The sequence below is a fragment of the Tamandua tetradactyla genome, chromosome 24 (assembly GCF_023851605.1).
Source record: "Tamandua tetradactyla isolate mTamTet1 chromosome 24, mTamTet1.pri, whole genome shotgun sequence".
In the NCBI taxonomy this organism is placed as follows: Eukaryota; Metazoa; Chordata; class Mammalia; order Pilosa; family Myrmecophagidae; genus Tamandua; species Tamandua tetradactyla.
Window position 1 is genome coordinate 22159346 of NC_135350.1, and position 24035 is coordinate 22183380.

Here is a 24035-nt window from a genome sequence, read left to right on the forward strand (position 1 = left end):
TCAGAGTAGGACATTCTAACAGCCAGAAAAGAAAGCAATTACAATTCCAGCGCTCTAGATCTGTAAAGATTTTTCAGAGTTTTGCTGTTTCTATGGGGCTGTGTGATGGCACATTTTTTAAGGTAAAGTGGAAATACTATTCATCAGAAAGAAATCAAATGGCATGTTTTTATAAGCACATAAGTAGCCACTTCTCCATGTTCTGCTGACCTCATCATCTAATTACCCTATCAGTGATGGATAGCCAACCAAACTTTAGCCCATCTGTGATTAATGTTGCAGCAATGGGGTGAATAGAAAACGGAACCCTGCAGCTAAGATTCTAGGCTCCAGATACTTGATGTTTTCAACTGAAAGAAAAACATATATATTAGGTTCTAACAGCATACAACATGCTAGATGCTGCAAAAGATACAAAGATGACAAAATGATAGCTCTTGTCCTCAACCTATTTATGGAATAAAAGCCTGATGTCAAGTGACCTGTACTAAAAATAAGTGCTATGGGAGCTTTAAATGTAGGATGAGTTTTAGAGATGAAGAAACTAAAATATGCTAAAAGTATCAGGGAAACCTACCCGTATCAAAATGGCAGAGTGAGAAACTACAGGGCTCCCAAGCCCCACAGAAGCTTTGAACAACCAGTAAAAACTGTCAGAAATAGCCTTCTCAAAACTCCAGAAACAGTTTAAGGATTGCATTAAGGAGGTGAGTCCTGAATCAGATAAACTTTTAAACTTTTAAAAGCTGGAGGATCTCTTAGTGTCCTGGCTACCTCTCCCCCATCCTTAACTAACTTGGGCAGGTAGCTGGTCCTTGCTTTCAGTGCAGGTCCCTGGTCTCAGTTCTGGAAGGAGCAAAGTAACCCTTGTGCATTTTACTGGGAGAATGCATCTGGCCCAGTTCATCTGGTGGCAGCCTAAGCTGCCAGACACTCATCATAGGCTCACTATCCCAGAAATTGCTCTGTGGGTAGAAGGCAGCTCAAAGAGCTCTCCTAGAGAATTCTGTGGGAGGGTAATCAAATCGTGGCTTCCTGGGCAAGGGATTGCTAATGGTAGGCTTTACAGTGCAGTGCCCAGAACCATGAGGAAACACTTTCCTAGTGAAGTGGGAGCATCATATTATGTAAATGGAACAATTCCTAGAGCTACATGTGCAAGGCCAAGACAAGACACACATGTAGAAAGGACCAGGGAAAGCACTAGGATTGGGCCTGGAGCTATTCAAGGAAAGCTCTTCATAACCCTTGTTGGACAAAAGGTTAAAGAACAGATGCCCCAGAATCTAAACTCTAGTAAAGACATACTAAAATATCAAAATGTCCTGTTTTCAACAAAAGATTACAAAATATACAAAGAAACAAAGTTAAGGCCCAGGTAAAGGAGAATTTTAAAGTATTAGAACCATCAATGAGGAGGACCAGAACTAGGACATACCAAAGACTTGAATGCTTTAAGAACTACAGGCAAACATGGAAAAAGAATTAAAGAAAATCAGAAAAATGATAGATGAAAACAAAGAGAATATCAATAGAAACCTGAAAATTTTGAAAAGTAATCCCAAAAGTTGAAGACCATAGTAACAAAAATTAAAAAATTCCCTAGAGGGGTTTGACAGCAGATCAGAGCTGTAGGAGAAAGAATTAGTGAACTTGAAGATAAGAAAATTGAAATAATCCAGTTTGAGGAGAAGAAAGAAGAAATAATGAGGAAAAGTGAACAGAGTCTGAGGAACCTGTGGGACACTGTATTAGCTAGCATTTCTAGAGAAACAGAATTAGCAGGAAATATCCATAGATACAAAATTTATAAAAGTGTCTCATGTAACCATGGGAACAGTGTCCAAAAGCCATAGGGCAGGGTGTGAAACTGACGACTCTGATGAAGGGTTTGGACAAACTCCCAGGAGAGGCTTGCCAGCCAAAGCAGGAAGAGAGACTGCCTCTTTTGAACCCTCCTTAAGAGCCTTCTAGTGATGAGATTAAACATCACTCTTGCAGAGACATTCCCCTTGACAGATTACAAATGCAATCAGTTGTGGATGCAGCCGACATGATCATGATTTAATTCTATGAAGTGTCATCATAGCAACAGACAGGCCAGCACTTGCCCAACCAGACAAACGGGCACCACCACCTGGCCAAGTTGACACATGAACCTGACCAGGACATACCCCATCAAGAAAACCAATATATGTATTGTGAGGGTTCCACAAGGAGAAGAAAATGAGAAAGAGACAGAGAGAATACTCAAATAAATAATGGTGAAAGCTTCCCAAATTTTATAAAGACATGAATATACTCACTCAAGATACTTAATGGACTTCAAACAAGGTAAACCCAAATAGGCTTACTCCATTGCATATTATAATCAATCTGTCCAATGCCAAAGATAAAGAGAGATTTCTGAAATGTGTCAAGGGAGAAGCAACATGTCACATACAAGGGAACCTCAGTAGAGTAAGTGCTGATTTCATTAGACAATTTGGAGGCAAGAAGGCAACGGGTTGAAATCCTTAAAGTGCTGAAAGAAAACAACTGACAACCAAGAATTTTATATTTTGTGAGATTTCTGTCAAAAATGAGGGAGAAATTACGACATTGCTAGATAAACAAAAGCTGAGGGAGCAAAATAACCTTTCTCTTTGCCACTAGACTGGTCCTACTAGAAGTGCTGATAAGAGCTCTGTAGGCTGAAAGGAAAGGACAATGGACACTAGATCTGAGCCCAGTGACATATGACATAAGTCATAAAGACATAAAAGCCAGTACTGGATCTTTGGGTTGTAACTCCACTTTTTTTTTACTTACTAAGGGATCCAAAAGGCAAATGTATACATGTATAAAATATAATGTTAAATTAGTGCTTTGGGATTCATAATTTGTGGCAAGAACTACATATATGTGGAGTCAGGGAAGTCTGAGAATATGGTTTGTATATACTGTTGAAGTTAAGTTTATCAAAGTGAATGAGATTGTTATAGATTTAGCATGTTAAATTTAAGCCCCATGGTAATAGCAAAGAAAATAGAGAATGTTCACAAAAAGATCCATTTATGCATTAGCACACAAAGTAGCATCTGAGATCTCTAGAAAATATACAGGTAACAAATGCACTGTTGGAAGGCAGGTAAATTTGTATATTTTGAGGGTTAATTTGACAGTATGCTCATAACTGAAACGCTCATCCTTTATATGCTGCAATTCCACATAAACATATAAATGATTTAATGGGCATTGTTTACAATAGGAAAAAATGGGGAACAATCCAAACATACACCAACAGGAGTTTAAAGAAATTACAATGTACCCACACTCTGAAATACTATATATCCATTTAAAAGAAAACACTGGCATGGAAAATATGTGGAACAGACTTAAATAGAAATAGCAAATTGTAGAATATTGTTTACAACATGATTCCAATTGGTTCAGGCTGGAGTAAAGAGAAGCAGCATCAAAGATAGTTCAAAAGTATCCATTTGGAATCAAATGACTGGGAAAATGGTGGAATCATTAAGACTGAAAGAGGTGCAAGGAGTTGGTTTGCAAATTGATGAATGAGTTAAGCAGACAATTGGAAGAGAATGGTTGATAGTCATTGGAGAATTTTGAAGTGACAAATATTTGGAGTCATCTACAAAAAGACGAGAGTTGGATCTTAACAAATGAACTCTTTGTGGTGGATAGCACAGAAAAGAAACATAATTCAGAGGCAAAACCTTGGATAAAAGTTTTAGTAAGAAGATGGGAAGAAAGAACATGGAGAAAGAGAACCAGAGACAAGGGAAGACAACTTGGTACAATCAATGTCATGGGCACTGAGATAAGATGGCCTAAAGAAGAGTGAACTATGTTACATGCTATAGAAAGAAGTCTACCGAAAGGAAATCCGAGTCAAGTTCATTGGCACTGGAGTTATGGATAAATTTTAAGAGCACAAGCATGAGGGATGAGAGAAAACAGAGAAGACAGATTTTAAGGGTGCGGGTGGTAGCACCCCAATTTATATATTTGAATTATCTCTCCACTTGTTTTGCAATCTTTCTAATTATTTAATCAGTTAGGTGCCAGGAAATGAATTGGAAATAAAAGAAACAGCAATGACAGTAAAATTATTCCTTGTGACTAAATTCACATAAACAGGCACTTGTAGGCCTACCTACAAAACTTTCAAATTTGTTCACTAGACACTTCAATATACCACTTAGCAAGGTAATTGTTTCCTATTCTTAAGGGACCCAGTTGGATAGAGATGAGAGGTGGAGGGTAAGCAAGGATGACAATATTTTAAATAGCACTGCAGGGACTATTTATTTTCTCTCTCTGGTACAGAACAGAAATGAAATAAGACATTTCTCTAATCCATCTGAAACCACTGGTTTTCTTCTTCACCTAAAGCAAGCAAACTTTTTAAAGAACCATTTATTTGCTTTAGATTTTCCTTATACTGAACTCTTTCAAAATAAGAGGTTGACAGTGAAACCAATGCATTCACTAGAAAAGCAGGAAAGGTGTGACAATGGAGAGTAAGGAGTGTCCAAGCAGAGAAGAAATTTTCTTACTTAAATGATAGGAGAGTGATAAGAACCAACATAGTTTCATTCACCAGGGAAATGCATCAGTCATCCTTGTTGAGTTGGTAGATTAATGCCAATGCCTGTTCCCCTGGGTAGCTGCACACTCTCATCATATTTGGGTGAATCGGGAATATGAGAGACTAGACAACATATGTCTCCACCTATTTAAAACTTGATAAATATTATGTCCAGTTTGTAGCACTTTTAATATGCTGCTGTTAATGATGACAGATTTTAGCCTCACCTCCAGATATCATCCACTCTATACTTTTATTCATGTTTCTACATTTACTGACAATCTGTTTTCATATAATCATAAGTGAGTGGTCAACAGGTGTGGTCAAGGATTTAGAAGGAGCACCATTATTTCCCCTCTACATATTTTAAACATCTGACCTCTCTACTTTCTTTTCTCTTCCTTCTCAAGTCAGAAAGATAGGGATAAGATGGTTAGAAAGGGTTTAGTGATCATCTAGTTCAGTCCTTTTGTCTTATTGATGAAGAAACTGAGGCCCTGGGAGGTGACTTGCCAGGGGGTTACCTGAATTTTTAGCGGAAGAGGCAGAGCTAAAAAATCCTGCTACTTGACTCTCAGTCCTTGCTCCTTACGTAGTCAATAAATTGGACAGTTACTTAGCTTATTGGGGGGCTTAATGATACATGTTTATGTTTTAAAAATTACTTATTAATTATTCATGAAGTTTTGGTATGTTTGAGCAAAGCTGGATAGAGCAATAAAGAGGAAGCTTAGAATCAGAGAGGGAAGTTAGACTCTACTAACCAACTCCATTTCCTCTCACCACAGGTAGAAATAAATTCCCTTTTTCTCTGCTTGATCCCTATTAATTTCTCCATTGCATGCTGCCTCAGCCTGCTGCCTCCTCAGACCTCTGCTGGGTTCTCCACTGTCCACTACATAACTGCCCCCACAAATTGTCACATACCATACTTGTGGGTTGGAAGCATGCATAGAAGTGGAATTCTATGTGAGTGCCAGCATTATTAATCAAATGAGAAAAAGCTCTTGGTGACCGACAATTCTCACTGGTTTTGGTCTTCTTTTTACTATATCTATTTGTGCTCCCTTGCTTGAGGCTTTGTAAATTATTTATATGTATCATAGAGACTTGCTAAGGGGAAGCCCACGATGACCCAACTTTTTCATCTACTTTTCTTGCAAGTCTGTAGTCCTGGGGACCCAGAGACCCCTTAATAAATTTCACTTGCATTTTTAGACTGCATGGATTTGGGAACTTCCACTAAAAATGTCTTCTTATTTTCAATAATGAAGGAGAGTTGAGGTTTTATTGCTAGCTCTGCCTGTACTTGTTTATCTGGACTTCAGCCTTTTCATATAAGGTGAGAAGGATGGGCTTGCCCATTTCTAATATCTTTTCTTATCCTAAAATATATAATGGGTCAATGTTGGAATTCTGATATATGAGCATGAGTCCATTACCAGGGAAGGTAATGACTACATTTTCTAAAAATGATATTGCTAACTGCCATGACAGATAACACTGGACTTTAAAATCTCTGACTACTTAAAGTATGACGTAAGTGTTTTTTTTTCAATTGTGCAGAATTTTAGCCACATGAGATTTTGCTCTTCAACACAGTTCATCAGATGGATTTCTAAACCCCCAGCCTTGATTTAAGAAGCTGTGAGGAGCAAGCATTACTTTCATTCTGGTGGACCGCCTGACCACATTTGCTCAACTAGCTAACAAGACTCCCGTCCTGTTAATGCAAAGGGTGCTTGCAGATCACACTGGCGAATATATTAGAGAAATGCCTTATGATACTTTTATCTTTTGATAGCATTGTCATTAAACTTGCAGCCTTGTGTAGTGGAATGAATTAGGTACCTGAGTTTGGACATGTTCTTGATTTTGATCTGCATTCTGGTATGTGTGGTCCCCTTATAAATAAGTTCTCTTTAAGATGTTACTTCAGTTAAGGTGCAGCCCACTGGAATCAGGTCGGGTATTAATCTGGATTATGGAGCTATTTGTAAACGGACTGAAAAATCAAACAGAGGGAAGCCACAGAGAGCACCCAGAAACTTGAAATCAATAGAACCTGGAAAAGAAAGAAGATGCCACCATGTGTATAGCCATGTGTCAGAAAAGCCAAGGAGTAAGGACACTGGCAGCCAGTCCCAGAAGACCACAGTCTTGCTAACACCCATAATTTGGACTTCTCCTAGTCTCAGAAAAGTGAGCCAGTAAATTATCATTGTTTAAATCAACCCATTGTACGGTATTCATTTCAAACTAAAACACCTTGCCTTAAGATTTTGGGCATTTTCATCCATAGCCAAATTTTCAAATTCCAAAGAACAATCCTATCTCAATTTCCCATATCTATATAAATCAAAACATCAGAAAAATGTTTTTATTTTGTCTAGGAAGTAGAATCATAATAACATTTAGTATTAAAAGTAAACCTCTTGGGCAGTGCAATAGTGGCTCAGTGGCAGAGTTCTTGCCTGCCATGCCAGAGACCCAGGTTTGATTCCTGCTGCCTGCCCATGCAAAAAAAAGAAAAAGTAAACATCTCTGGCTGGACATAAGGTTTCCCAGCTCTATAGTTTCCACCTTCAACTTTTTTTGTCCTAATCATAAATCCATGGGACAAAGCTTATGTTATGAGGTAATCCATGATGACTTTTTAGACACCAAAGTAAGTGAATTACCAACATACACAATGCTTCCACATAGTCTCCTCAAGGACTTTTAATTATATATATTCTCAGCTAGTTGAGGTGCAAGATTTTCTCAAAATACCTGCACTGCCACCCAGTCTACCACTAGAGCTCTGGAAGAGAGCCGCGGTGCTAGCAGCGAAGCAGCACTTGCTGCACCAGAACTCTGCCAAGCTGAGCACGTGTACAGGATGGATGTCAGTATCCATTATCCACACAATTGCTTGTAGTCCTGCTGACATGCTCGTGTACACATGCTCCAGCTCATCAGAATTCAGCTGGAGTAAGGTGACCATGGCAGAGTGGCTGTTGCAAGGTGAGCAACAAGCAATGTCTTAGGTAATGCTAAAGCATATCTTTGAAGCAAACGAAAGTACTGTGAAATTTTGGAAAAACAGCACCAGATGGCCCAAGCTGGCATACAACTATCAGAAACAGCAAGAATATTTTAAGCAAAAAGGCATTGGGGCAATCTGCAAGGCAAAGAGGAAAAGATAGTGAGTGTGGTTAGAATGACTTAGCAAAAAGGGCATGGATTTTAAACTCAAGTTTGTTTTTACATCTCTGCTTTTAACTTCATGGTCTATTTTGGGAAACTACTGAAAAGCAACTGTGAGTCTCAGTTTTTTAAGTCTATACAATGGGGATGGTAGTATTTTTCTTGCAGAGTTTTTGTGAGGAATTAATGAGTCAAACATCTAGTGTTGCCCAGAACATGCCAGATAAATAAATATAAAAATTAATAAACATCAACTCAGATAAGAAACCTAATGGTAGTTTTCATATACACAAAGTGAAGAAAGATGTTTTAGCCTCAACATTTGTGTTTCCAGTTATGCTTACAGCACCAGGATCTTCAAATACCAAGTTAATAAATTAAATAAAATGCAAAAAAATGATCCCCACTTGAAATTATTTTTTCTTTTTCTCTTCAAAGCAATATGAAATGTTTCACGAGTTTGCGGGTCAACCTTGCGCAGGGGCCATGCTAATCTTCTCTGTATCATTTGAGCCCCACTTTAATTGGGAAATTGAAACACTATCAAAGTTTCCCCACAATCTTGAAGTATTTAGAAAGTGGAGGAGCAAAATCCCAATAGTCTTAGCATCTAAGTTTCCAGGGTTAGGGCATCAGTCTCTTCTTCATGATACATGAATAGTCCCTAAGCCAGTGAGGGAGTCAAGGTTGAGTCACAGACCACAACTCAATTTAGAAGGGGATGTGTTTGTCCAAACAGTGGTTTCCTGTGAGAGAAGACACCCATTCAGTGTCTGCTGTGTCCTGAATGGTCACGGAAGTGAAACATACTTTTATTAGAAGAACTAAATCACTTCAATGGTAACGAGACCCAGGGGCTGCAGGAGTATAGCTAAGTTCAACGCAGTAATCCTCCCTGTCATGGACCTCCAAAGGAGTGACTATGAGATGGAAGGAAAGAGAAGATGGACAGAATAGACCAAGGTAGTTATACAACTTAAAGAAAGGCAAAACTCAGAGATTCAGCTTGAACAGATTAAATCATCAATGGCATTTTCTTTTTTTTTCTCAGTTTGAGCAACAGAATACAAGGGAAAGAAGGTACTCCAATCATCTTCTTGTTAGTAAATATGGTTTCTGGTAAAGTTAAACTTATAAGTATCATACCATCAAGGGAAAGAAAAATAACCATGAGGCCTTCAAGAGGAGATGATGGGCAATGTCCTTTCCGTAAGCAACAATGGGGTCTGAGAAAGAGAACCAGGTTCACATACGGAACGGGCCACTCAATTACCTGATCTTGAGTAATTCAGTTGCATCCCCCATAACTGTCATTTTCTACCTGAGGTTTCTTCTTTGTATATAATTTTGCATCCAAGATGGGGTATAAAAGGTAGAATAGTTTGTCTGTAAATTTCAAGTGGGGAGATTTCTTTATTCTCTTAATTATACATTGCAGTAAGGCAGAGGAAGGAAGGGGGTTACTGACCACGGTCATGCTTTTTGGTTCACTCTCCAGATAAGCAGAGAGTTTAAGCTTCCAAGTCAGCCTGGCACTTGGCCAGCTCTGGGCATTGTCTGCAAGTACCACATTCTAGGTCTGTTACCTCCTGGATGGGGCTCTTAGCGGTTGGGTTATTACCAAGGGGATTGCCCAAGCTCCCTGAATTAGCTGATGACTGGGGTTTTCAGGTGAGTGGGTACCATTTGTCTTGGCCCTCTGGTCTGGGTTTTCAAACTGTAATTAAAAAGAATAAAAACAAAACAGAAAATGGCATAGCATTATAATTACCGGAATATTTTCAAAAATCTGAGGGCAAAAATGATAAGATATTCACGGTTTCCACGACAAGGTTTAAGTCATGAAGGTGAAGTGGAGATCATTTAGTCCCACCTTCCACCAACTCATGGATCCCATGTGTGGCCTTTTCTGATGCTTAAACCTTTCAGCGACAAGTACACATTTCTGGTAAAGAAACCCATTTCTGGTTTTAATGGTTTAATTGTTAGAACAGCCCTTCCTTGTTTTGAGCCCAAAAGAATATTTTGTTGTATACCCGAAGTATTGTATGGAAACCATTTAAAAATATTTTATCTTATTTTCAATGAAATGAGTGGTAATATTTTAAAAATCCCTCAATAATTTTTTTGAAAATATTTATTTGGAAATAGTTAATTTTTCTTTTTGATTCAACAGTTATTGAGCACGAATTATATGACAGACATTGTGCTAAACATTTTTTTAATTATCTCATTTAATCCCCATACCAAGATATGAAATAGGCACTAGTATCTATTTTACAGATTAAGATACTGAAGTGCTTTGTCTCAGGGAACACCTACGGTTAACTGATGGTTACAACTCATGCTTATAACGATAAAGCTATTATAAAATAGTTATCTCCCTTATTTTTATTTAACTACTAATTCTTGTTAATCACCTTTAAGGGGAGGATAATTTACACCCCCAAAATATACAATGAGCTTATATAAGGAAAGGTCCAGTAAAGAAGCAATTTTTTCCTCAACAGAAATTGAGCATCAAATTCCTATTACATAACCATGCTGCATTACTTTCAAGAGATCAATGTTAGAATAATATACAGGGCAACCTTTGTCTTGTTTGATATGATTGAATAACAACTTAGGTGGTAAATGCATGATATAAAAAGGAAAGAAGCAATGACTCTAGCTATTTGGCACAATTATAGACAGGAAGAGACATCTAAACTGCACTAGGCAATAAAAATCAAGTTTATGTCAACACCACCAAGAAACAGGAAGAGATGTAGTCCTAAACCTAATAAATTTAATTCGATCTGATCTAAATCTCTAATGCATATTTTGAGCAATCAATTTGAATGTGCGTTTACCCAGAAAATACAATGCCTGTGCTAGAAAGACGTATATTCCTACATTAACTATATCGTCCCTCTTACAATGATTTTGTGGTTCTTTCTAGTTGCTTGGTTGGTCATATATGCTCTCCCTGGCTGCATCATTGCCCGGATGTGCAGTAGGTAATCTGCCATCTCCATTCCTATAGCACCTGTCAATGTAGCATTTATGAGCAGTAAATGAGTACTACATAGCTTATATCCAAAGAGCTAACATTTTAATACAATCCCTTATTTTAAAAGTCTTTTTTTCTTTTCATTCATTAATTCAACTCATGCCTACCCATCACCAAGTTTTACATTCCCAATGGCTTGCTCTACAAATTATATAAGGCTCTCTCCATGAAAAACAAACAAAAGTTTTAAAAATTTTCCTTCTGGTGCTCAAAACTGCTTTCTCATCAAACAATAAAGCAGTAGGAGATTCTTTTTTGGTGAAGCACAGAATCCTTCCCTTTGTGCTTTTAATGCATGTGTGGCATTAAATGAAATACTTCTGTTATATTTCAAGTAATTGCCTGTGATTTAAAAAAATTTTGCTTAGAAAACGGATTTCATGTTTGGTCAACTGTGGTGACAATGGTTCAAAGGAGGAATCTTAATCAATTCGGAAAAAATCAGCAAACTCTGTGGATTTAAGTTCATGGGTATAAACTTGCTTGGTCTCTTCCCAAGATGACTATCAATTCCTTCACTTCACTAGTTACCTGCTTGATCAAAAAGAGTGCTTGTACCAAAGGGTTTTGGTCTGCCACCTTTTCCAGACACAATTGGTATTCAAAAAAGGATTCTTTTGGACTTGATGTTTTTACTGTGTGGAAGTCAGGAGAAGAGCAAGATCTCAAAATGAGCACTGAGCTTGCCAGAATGTAAAAATCTTCTTGATTATTTCCCCAAAGTGAAGTTTCATAGGGAAGGCAAGATGTGGAAGGCAGCAGAGAAGCATTAGGCTCAATATATGTACCACCTCACCATTCACAAAACATATCTAATGACAAAAAATAGTCTCATTAGGTAATGGGCTTTTGTTTAAAATCACTAAGACCTTGAGTTTGGCAGCAGGCAACCTGTGCACTTTAAAAAAGCATGCCTCTCATATCCATATGAAAATTTAACAATGAAATAGTAGATATCATCAACAGCAGGGGAGAATATAACTATTGTAGGAGAAGGGCAACTTAATTGGTTGACTCTAGTTTAGGACACGTGGATTTTTTGCTAACTGAATCCAGAAAAGAAGCAACAATGTGAGAAAGTGGTTTGCCACAAAACTTTAAAGTGCTTTGGCCATTGTTCTGCAAATTCCTTCTAATCAGTTTATTCTCTCCAAATAATGTTGCCATATCAAGATCTTGATATTTACTGAGCAAGAACAGAGATGCCTCAATTGTGGGCGGGTTGTTCATTTTTTACTGTTTCAAAATTAATTGTTCTGTGCAGAGCATTTTCTGCAAATACAACAAGAGATGAAAAAAAAAAACAGATGGGAACATTTCAATTGCTGCCTACCTATAATTTAAGATACCTTTGTTCTCAGCTTAATAACATCAACTTTGTGGATGAAAAACCACTATTTTATTAATCTACAGGGTTCTCACACATAGCAAAACTTACATGCAAAAATCTTTTGGCATGAATGGTACATGGCACTGGAGGAATGTGGAGAGTGCATATTTAGGAATCAAATTCTGCATCTGAAAATTTGCTTTGCCTTTTTCAGATGAGAAACAGCTTATTAACAGCTGTCAACCTACTTTTGGTATCTGTCCAACGTATAGTATCTGCCTGACAAACATGCTGTATTCAATACCTGGCATTCAGTAATTTGACCAGTATTTACTGAGCACCTATTATCTGCCAGTGTTTTAGGGGCTATAGGCCCACCAGTACAGAAAAATTATAATTTTCATGGAGCCTATAATCTAATGGTGTTTTACCAAATTAAAACTAAATACTTAATACTCAGTAAATTATAGTTATTTCTATTCTTATGGCTATTTTTATTATAACTACCATACATTTACTAAACATGTGTTTCTTTGTAAAAAGTTTTATCTTCTATTGAGAGAAGTTTCTGAGAATGTATTGTGTTCATGAGAGGATTCTGATCGTCAGCAACGTCACTTTGAAGATAAGGACAGATCCTCATGGTAATTAGAATATTACTCTATATGTGCAAGCAAAGGCACAGTGTACCAAAGTACTTTGGGGATTTATTCATTTCTGTAATAGATGAAAGCCACACATATTTGGACTTGCAATCGACAGCTATTAAAAAATCCTAGGTACCACTTTGTTCTTGAGGGAAATATATTAAGACAGCACATGAGCTATTCACTTGCTATAGCTGAGATCTGAAATGATAATAGAAATTTTACATTTTTAAATTTGTGAGTATGTAAGTGTGATTTTAAAAAATAAATATGAATGTACTCTAACTATAACAACTAAAAAATTAAAAAAAAATATTTGCATTGGTGGTTATTTAGTTTTGGCTAGATTGTTGAAAGGAAATCCCAGAAAATATTTATAGGTTTGCTTATATTCCTTAATATACAATTTAATAATTACCTTCAGTTTCCACCTCAAAAGTAAGAGTAACAATTATAGGTGTCTTCTTGTACTTGAGTGTATCGAGTGAAACAACGTTTTATAAAAAGGCCAAAACTACTATTTTGATTCTTCCTTAAAGTCCACAAATCTCTGCATTATAAAATGAGTACATGTTGATGGACTGTGGACTTTGGACACTACACATAATGCCTGATGAAAGCAGGTGGCTGAAGGATGCACCGACTGAGAAGTAGATTGGCAACCGATGGTGTATACATATGATCGAATGCTATGCTGCTGCAAAAAGGAACGAAGTCGTGAGGCATGCAATAATGTGAATGAACGTGTGGGACATTTGGTGAGGCAAAATAAGCCAGAAACAAAAGAACAATTACAGTATGGTCTCCTTCTGAAAATGCTTATAAGAAAACCGGGGCCTAGATTGTAAGCTCTTATAGCAGATACATTTAGTTTGCAGTGCTAATAATGATTTCTGGATTTTGAGAGGCTATTTTATATGTATATATCCTGGTAATTAGATATAAAAACACAGGAATAAGGAAAACATTGTCGATATTTTAGAACCATATACACTTTGAGACCAAAGAAAGGAAGGTTTATTTGGTCTGGAACCTACATTTTCTGTAGCACATAATCTGACTCAACCTATCTGTATCGCTCATCTGAACAGGTGACACAAAGGAAGTCTGGAATAAGAAAGAGGTCCTTTAGTCCTGTGGAGCTACTATCTTAGAGCAGCTAAAAGCAAAAACCTAAAATTGTGGAATTGTAACCCCTGCTAAACTTTGAAATATGTTCTACAACTGATTGTGATACTGTGCTTTGAAATTTAGTGCTTTTTTGTGTATATTATTTTTCACAAAAAAAAGAAAAAAAAGTCAGTTGTGATGATGAAAAAATATTTATTCCTTCTAGTCTCCTATATTCTGAGCAGCTAGAAAGAAAAATCTGAGACAATGGCGTCATAGTCCATGACAAACTCTGGTATCTGCCCTGTAACTACCTGTTGAAGAGTGCTTTGCAAATTATCGCTTTTTTCTTGCTTTGCTTTGTGTATATGTTATATTATACAATAAAAACGTTAAAAAAAAGTGAGTACATTTAAGTACCAGTTTTTCTTACAAAGGGATATCTAAGCTATTAGAGAATCTTTTGAATTTCAAATGGTAAAAATAAAAATGCTTTAGCTTTTGTTCAAGGAACTGTAAAATAATAAAGCAGTTGTAAAGTACTTCGATTTAAGATGTTAACTGTTAAAACAACTTCAACATTTCCCTCTAAATTGGTGTTTGGGCTAAAATTTATAAAAGTAATTCTTGATGAATAGAAAAATAACATGATTATCAAATAAAAATTATTCACCTTTTTTTATAAAAACTTGTCAATTATTTTTTATAAGCTCTGTTTTTTTAACCAAATTTTAAGTTATAAGCAGTTGTTTTAAATGAGATTTTTATTTTAGAAGGGTTTTAGATTTACCAAAAGTTGTGAACGGTTGCAAGGGACATTCCATGGTAGAATTCTCACAGGCCATGTTGGAGACCCAAGTTCAATTCTCGGCCTGCACACTTCTCCCCATTCCCCACCCAAAAGTTGTGAAGATAGTTCAGAGAGTACCTATATACCCAGCCTGAGTTTCACCTACCACTAACATCTTACTGTGATACATTTGTCATTCTATTACATTGTAATATATATAATATACGCTATATTAGTGTGATACATTTCTTGCAATTGATGAGCCAATATTGATACATTTCCACTGAATAAAATCCATACTTTATTCAAATTTCTTAGTTTGTTTGTTTGTTCGTGTTTTTTTTTGCATGGGCAAGCTCTAGGAATCGAACCCGGGTCTCCAGCTTGGCAGGCAAGAATCCTGCCACTGTGCCACGGATGCCCGCCCAGATTTTATTAGTTTTTACCTAAATCTTTTCCTGTTCTCAGATCCCATGCAAGATGTCACCCTCTGTGACAGTTTCTCAGACTTTTGTTGTTTGTAATGTTTTTAACATTTTACAGTTTTGAGAAGTACTGCCCAGGTGTTTTGTAGAACATCCCTTAGTTGGGGTTTTCGTCTGATGTTTTTCTCATGGTTAGACAGAGTCTATGGCACTTGGAGGAGGAGGAAGCTCATGGAAGTAAGGAGCCCGCATTATCATCCCACATCAAAGTGTACACACTAGCAACATGACCTACCCACTGATCGTCTAGCCTTGATCACCTGGAAGAGGTAGCGTACGCCAGGTTTCTCTACTGCAAAGTCATTCTTTACTTCCCCTGTCAACACTATACTCTTGAAGGAAGTCACTATGTGCAGCCCACACTTAACGGGTGGAAATCTACCAGTTTTGCTTTTTTTTTTATACTTTAAATTTGACAAGATTTTTTCCAGTATGAAGCTGTCAGTAAGTACATTTGGAAATATTTATTTTTCTAAGAAAGAACATTAGAAAATTTATGCCTAGGACAATGGTCTCCTTCCTTTTTATAGCACTCAGCTGGGGGTGATATTCCAGATGGTGATATGTCGCTTATTGGACAATTTTCATCTTCAAGAATTCTATAGGTTTCGTCTCAGTTTCTCTTCAAATCTGCAGAATTGTAGGAGTTCCCACGGAGTTTTTATGTGCGTATACGACTCTACTGTTCTCTTCAAACATTTACACACAGCGAACATTATAAACATCACCTACATTAAGTTTAAGTGTAGTTGCCTCTCCTGTGTGACTTATATATTTAGAGCTAATATTGCAAGAAACCAGGAGCAGCACAATGATTGAAAATTTCCCCCAGCAGGCTCAACCAGTCACATCCTTCATCACTGTCCTTCATCAGTCTCAGCTCATCCAGAGGCAAGGAGTCCAGCAATCCCAGCAAAACCTGAAATAATATTTCTTAGGGTTCCACCCACATAGGCTGGACTATTGCAATTTGACAAATCCTTTGAAGCATCTACTGGGAGCCAAGCATCAGGTAGCACATCCATAGACTCATGGAACTAATTTATTTATATCATTATCTTGACTTTGACCATTTCTGCATGTTTTTTTATAAATATGAGCTCATCAGAGAACTTAATATAAAACTTCATCTATTTCTTTATAAAACTGTCTCTTTTTCCTTACTATTCTTGGAAAGTTAAAAGTTCAGTGGCTTGTATTTATTATTGGATTACATGTATTGCTTATTTGTGATTATTGTTACTATTTAATAATCCCAAATTAAGTTTGCTGATTATTCTGAGAGATGATTTTTTCTGCAAGGTAAGATATGAATGCATCCTATGTTGCTTTTAAAGGAATGAGGCCTTCCAACTATATCTAGTTAAGTGAAGTCACTTATAAATCTTGCATTTTTGCCAGTTTTGTAATATTCTCTTAGAGGACACATTTCACATCGTATATATGACCTGATGTCATGAATTCTATATCTGTTCCTACTTATCCCCCATTAGGCTTCATTTTTGTTCTTTCATTCCAATAATATATGGAAGATATAGAAAAAACTGGGCGAAGCCACCGCTCAGTTGACTGGATTGCTGCATTGTTGCCCAGAATACTCCTGTGTTGAAACATTCAAAATTGCTGGCCTTGAAAGTCTTCAAACTCTCAGTTTCACAGTTTTCTCTTCCTATTTTCTCCTTCCCACATAAATAGCAGTTTAAAGTCATTTTGATCTTATTGGTGTGTGTGCTGTTAAATGCCTTTTTCTTAGTCTTCCTGAGATCTTGTTCCTCCCCAGGAATTGAGCATTACACTATCATGTTGTGAGCCAAGAAAACTAAAGTCTGTTCTTTGAAGGCTTTTGTGTATTTCTTTCTTCGCTTCTCATATGTCTTATTCTTTCTCCAAGTCACAAACCTCAAGTAGGGGAGGAGACAAAAATAACACATGGACTCCCAAATGCTTCTGTTTCCTAGTTAGGATAAAGATTACCATGCAGATAATAAAATGCTGTTCTGTCTACCTCCTAAATACATTGTGAGAAAGTCTGTAAAAATATGAGGGTCTATAAAAGTATAATCATTCTTGCATATCTTCTGGTTGAGATTCCTCACAAAACTGTTATGATGCTAGGGCAAACGAAGCATTAAAATTGACACAAAGTCTTTTTTTAAAAAATATTTTTATTGAGAAATATCCACACACATGTAGTCCAACCATATGACACAATCAAAGGCTCACAATATCATCACCTAGTTGTGTACTCATGATCATTTTTAGAACATTTGCATCACTCCAGAAAAAGAAACAAAGAGAAAAAAGAAAGGTGCTATGGGAAATACAATAGGATGTAATCTAGTCTAGGATCAGAGAAAGTGACACAAGCTGAGATGTGGATGGAGTAAATTTGGCCAAGTGAAAAGGGTAAAGTCTTAGGAAACAGGTAAGAAGGCCCTAAGGCAAGGGAGATCACGTAGTCTTTTGAGTTGAGTAAGGATATTTAGCTCACATTATTCACTCTGGTACTACCTTCATAGTTTTCTCCAGTTGATTCAGTTATGGTCAATTTGACAATTCTGGGCTTGAAAGAATAAACCTTTCCCATTTGAATACCATATAATTTCAGTAGATATGAGTTTTATATGTAAAATTGAGATACTATCTCATCGGGTTGTTTAGAACAATAAATAAAATGGCATATGTATAGTGTGTGGCACAGCACCTGAGACAGCTGGCATGTGATAAATGTTTGCTCGCCCTGTCCTCAAAAATAAAGTTTGTTATAATAATTTGAACAATGATAGACAAATACAATGAAGACAATCAATGGCAGACATGACTATCCCAGTGTCATTTCGAATTAAATTCATTTGGCCATAACAAAAAAGCATTTTTAACCATGAATGAAGCAAGCCTAATCAGGATATATCATAGTATTATATTACACTCAGACTTTCCATAAGGAGCAACGTTTGATTTAATCCAAGTGAGAAAAGATCTTCGTGCATATATCAACAGCACAGTACCCCAATCCAAAAGTTAGAAGAGAAGTATAATATAGCAGCTTTCTGAACACTAGTATAAGTTTGTTTGCTTCTATAAGTTTGCCACACCCTTTTGAAAACTGAAGCCACTTTTTAAAAAATACCTGGAACCTGAGGGGAAAAGCAGTATTTGCCATCTTTTTGAAATGCTTGGGCTTTCTACCCCATACTTGGTTCTGATTGCTAATACACAAAGAAACCACTAGCATCAGGGTTCCTGCATGCAAATACCCATCCATTTTATGAGACCATAACTATTCTTGAGGTACTTTGTAATCTAACTTCTTCATAGGGTCACACAATGGTATCTCAGCCCTTCAGCCCATTGCCCAGCATTAGAAAGGCTGCTCACCATCAGAATTCTAGCCCAACCAAACTTGTTTGCTTTAGTGATCACTCTTCCCATCTCTGGAAAACCTCCTGACTTGACCTATTATCTATCGTTCACCTATCTCATCTTTACTGCTCAAGCCTTTGTGCTTGAAGGGCTTTCCTGAAGCTCCCACCTCACACAGGTTTCTTCTCTTTCTCTAGAGAGGGGATAGTGTAGAGAGAAACTGAAACCATTCTGAAACTTATAGACTACCAGAAAAGATGATTCTTCAGTAGTTATGAATAGAGGGCAGGGTGCCATGGAAAACATCATAGGATGTGATTTAGTCTAAGATCAGAGAAAGTAACACAAGCTGAGATATGGACAGAGTAACTTGGGTCAAGAGAGATCATTGTTTTGGAGGAGCCAAGGGAAGGCTGATATGTCTAAAGCTGAGGTAAGGAGGGAAGAATGTCTTATTATCCACTATTTGTGGCTAATTCCCTTTTTTGCAACACCTATACGTACTGAGTTTCCTGGCAAGTAAAACATATTTTGCTCCTCACAATTTTGAGCAAAATGCTGTACACTAAAAATTACTGATTGGCACACTGACTACAAGGAAAACTGGTTTATTGAGATGCCTCAATTTGGTGTGGGCGCACACACGCACACACACACACTTACACATACATTTATTGGTTGTCTACAGATACCTGATGCTATTTAAAGCAAATTAGTGTATTAACTCATTTTATCCTTGAAATTATTATCTTTATCTTACAGAGGAAAGTAAAACCCAAAGAAATTGAGTAGCTTTTTCAAGAAAAAAAGCTAGTACATAGTATTCAAAATCAAAAAACCAGGGAAAATGGCCTCAGAGCATTTAATCACTAAGCTATGAAACATTTTTACTTTTTCCATTAATTGCTTTCCATCATTCTCTACTAAAGCCACTTTTCTCCTTCCTCTACTACAATTATGGCAGGTTTCATAATGGTTAGAGCACTCTTGGCAATTGGAAATCCCTTCTTTTAAGTGGTCACGGAGGTCCATAGTGACGCTGTGACTCCTGGAGCACAGAGTGGAAGAAGGGAAGGAACAGCAGGGCTGTTCAGTTAAGTAGGGCATGTCCCACCTTGACAAGTGGCTACAAAATAAAAGAAAATAAAGAGAGAACTGGGGATGCCCCAAAGAAATTTCTACCACTTTGTTATTTTGCAATCTGAAAATAACAAAAAGGTCAAAGGAAATACATGACATAAGAAAGAATGAGCAGGTTTCCCCATGTGTCCTGATATGAGTGCATTCATTCATTCCACAGAACAGAATGAAAAGTTATGTGTAAGCAATACTTTGGCATTTAATGAAGTAGACTAGGATGATGCCAAGTTTTATTCAGCAATTAAGGGATCTAATATGACGGTGAATCAAGTCTTGATTCAGCTACAATGGAGCCGGACCCACTTTTACTGAAAGTTTAAAAAAATATAGAAATCTCATTGCAGGAACGCCCACAAGGCACAGAACACTCTCTCCAATCCTAGACAAGACAAAAAGTTTCCTTGCTTTCACATTCTTTTCTGGATACCATTCTATCTCTGTTCTCTCCATCTCAGTGAAACTGTATTTCTCAACTCACTGTCATCTGGACTCTGACCCTACTTGTCTAAATAGCTCTTATCAGGGCTACCAAATTTGCATCACTCCTCAGTCCTTTTCTTACTTTATCTTTCTGCATCATTTGCCACTGTTGGCCTTTCTTGAAATTCTCTTTTCTCTTGGTGTTGGGGTTTTCCTTTGTTTTTCTTGACTGCTTTTGCCTCTTTTACCATCTATCACTTAAGTGTTGGTGAACTTCAGGGAACTTTCTCAGACTATCTTTTCTGTTCATGTTACACCAAATCCCTGAGTGATTTCATTCACTACTATGATCTCCTGGCACTAAACACATGGATAATCCCCAAACTATCTCTAGCTCAAATCATTTGCCTGAAATCTAGATCTAGGTATGGAACTGCTTACTACTCATGTCAGTAGATGTAAAACAAGCACTTCCATTCACATGTCCCAAACTGAGCTCATATTTCCCCATCAGATCTCTTCCTTCTTCTTCATTCAGTATACCCAATAACAGCCTCACCATTTACCCAGACACTCCAACCAGAGACCTTCTGCTCCCTCAATCCCCAAATCAATTCACCCACCATGTTTTGTCAACATGTTGCCTGTCACCTTAATGCCACACTACTGGACTATTCTCCATCCTCTCTATCGCAATTCAGCTCCCTGTCATCAATCATCTAATTGGTCCCTTTGGTTCTGAGTTCCATCTGTAACCAGGTTGTTCTTTCAAGAAGTCAAGTCTTAATTGCTACCACGTCACCCTCCTATACAAACTCTTTCAATATTTTCCATTTTCCTGAGGACTAATTATTTATTTGTTAATATGGCTTCAAATTTACCTCTCTAGCCTTATTTCTTACCAATTCTCCTGTCATATGCCACATTTATTTGTGTGCTATTGAAAGTACTTGCAGCTTTTCAAATAAACCATGTTCTCTCTCACTTAGAGCCTCTGCTCATTCTACTCCTTATGTTTAGAATGCTGCTTCTTTATTCATTCTCACAACTAACTCCTATTGGTTCAATAGAACTCAACATAGAGGCTTGAAGGTGCTTCTGGTGTTCTGATGATATCCTTATTAAGAAAACTTATACTTAATGTAATCACACCAGATTGCCATGTTCTTTAAGGCAGAGCCCGTTACATTAAAATGTATATTCTCAGGGAGTGCTACAGCATCTGACACCTTAATTTTTACTCAATAAGTATTTGTTGAATGAAAGGACTTGTTTTATTTTAAATAGGCAACTTCTCAAATGCTTAATAATTATACCTATTTGTTCATCTTTTCCCTCTTTTACCTCCTAGTGTTTGTTTCCCATATCTGTGCATGGAATTGGCTATGAAGTCTGATTTTAGATTAGCACTTATCCAAAATTATGGAAATATAAAAATAAGAATTGTAAATACTTTAGGAGTCTTGTTTTAAAGAAAGAACTCCATATATCTCTGTACAGTGACAACTTTAAAATATAAAACAATTTCTGAATTCCTTCCAGCTTGCACATTTATTTTCCATAAGAGAGCAATGCTGAGATATGTGCATGGCTGTTTCACTTATTTATGTTATTTTCTCAATTCCAGCTTCCTAGCTCACCCCTCACCCTGTAACAGTTTAAAGAGAAATGTGGGCCTCTCAAATACTCTCTTGGAAAGAACAGGCTCAAAATGCCCACCATAGGCTATGTCTTCTTCAGTGATTTATTGGAGGTGTTTCTCACTTTGGTGATGGAAGAAATCTTCCCGATGCTCAGAATATTCAGTAGACATTAAAAGGAGGCTTTTAGGCTGTGGAGTGAGAACAGTTTTATGGAATGACTTTGAGTGATGCAGCTGCAGAATCAATTAAGGCTGAATAGAATCTTTGGTTGCCAATTTTAGTAATAGCAGAAAAATGAAAATGCTGAGGCTGGTAGTCACCCAGATGTTCCAGCCCTGCTGACTGGTACATCAGTGTTCATTCTTTCTAATCCCGTTGATTCTTGGGCTTACCTACTGATATAAATAACTATTGTTCTTATTCTGTTTCATGAAGTCCAATCACTAGAGTTCAAAATATTACACTAAAAAAAAATTCTATTTTATTCATTTTCATGGCTGAGGAGTCAGCCGCTCCACACATGTAAATCATCATTAGGTTTAGTAGAAATAACAAAAACTGAAGAATAAAAGCCATGTCAAAGAAACACTGGGGAAATAATAGCAGTGCTATTTCAATTGTCAAAATTTTAAGAATTGGAGTAAAATTCAAACATTTCAACTTTTATTAGAAAGCAAACTTCTATCACTTTTATCACGTATGTGCTTTACTGTTCTATATCACTACTCTTTTCATGCTTAGTAAAATGCTAACTTTGATGCCCCCATACCTCTGATGAAATATACAACCTCAAGATAATGTTCCCTCACTTATCGTTCAGTACTTGAGTTTCTTCTTTATTCTCTGACAAGTTTTCACAACTATCAAAGCAACTCAGATGAGATGGAAAAGTCCTTTATGCTAGAAAGAGAATGCTGGGAATCACAGGAAACATGCAGATTACTTCAATGAAAACTGAATGGAAAACATATATCTTTTCTTATTTTATCAGCTGAGAGGGCCTTGAACAATGAGCACATCTAGTGCCCAGGTCTTGGTTTTTAATACAATTCTTTGATATAAAGAACTAGAGCTCTTTGAGAAATGGCTGATCATGAGATTGGGGCAGAAAATAAACAAGGTGACTTTGCAACCTCTTATATTACCAGAAGTAAAGAAGTGCTCAAAAATACTTTAAAATGATGGCCCATGTCAAAGGGACACAGGAACCAACTGAACAGCTCCAATGGGCAGGAAAATCTGAGTAATGAAATAAAGTAGTATTGGTCATAACCAAAAGTATAAAATGTACATCCATGTGTCCATACTCATATAAATAAATGATTGGATAAAATAAATGTAGGGGAATAGGAAATTAAGACTCCAGTATACATTATGTAGACACTTGGCCCTCAAGGAGGTGGAGCATAATTTCCCGCAACTCCTTAAGTGTGTGTTGTGCATAGTGATTTCCTTCCAAAGAATATAGTATGGAAAAGGGAGGGAAAGAGCAACTTTACATGGGGAAGCCTGAAAAACACTACCTTAGCCAAGTGACCAAGGTTAACATTCATAGTTATGACTCATGTTGATAGTAGATACCCTTGATATGATGTGATGAGAATAGAATTCTACCTCTGTGGTCTTCCTTCCAAGGACCTTACCACAATCTAGTCATGGAAAAAAACTTTAGACAAGTCCCCACTGAGGGGCAGTCTACAAAATACCTGACCAGTACTCCTCAAAACTGTCAAAGTCATCAAAAACAAGGAAAGTTTGAGAACCTCTTAAGCCAGTAGGAGCTTAAGGAGACATGACTGTATACTGGATAGAGTCTTGGAATAGAAAATGGACATCAGGTTAAAAAGTAAGTAAGTCTGAATGAAGTATGAACTTTAGTTAATATGCTTATTTTAGTTAATAGAAGTATGTCAATACTGGTTCATGAATTGTGACAAATGTTTCATACTAATAAAATAAAATGTTAATAGAGAAACTTGGTGTCAGATATATGGGAACCCTGTACTATCTTGGACATTTTTCTGTACATCTAAAACTATTTTAAAATAAGAAGTTTATTTGACAAAAAACACTAGAGAAATCACCTTTTACTTTTCTTGCTTGGAAAGGTGAAAGGAAAAATCTCTGCCATTACAATATTTAATATACAAAGCATTACTCATTATAATTACATTCATTTATAGAGAAATAAGTAAATATTATGTAATTATGTCCAGGGGAATGAAACATGAAAGAACATACCTCTTAGGGGCAATAATCAAATAGATAA

General features: G+C 36.8%; 1 protein-coding gene and 1 pseudogene across 4 annotated transcripts in view; both read right to left on the reverse strand.

Annotated features, from left to right (window-relative positions):
* Positions 1–24035, reverse strand: part of BANK1 (B cell scaffold protein with ankyrin repeats 1) — a 327436-nt gene that overhangs the window by 118878 nt on the left and 184523 nt on the right. The gene's annotated exons all lie outside the window — the stretch shown is intronic.
* LOC143668602 (U6 spliceosomal RNA) lies at positions 8223–8322 on the reverse strand (annotated as a pseudogene).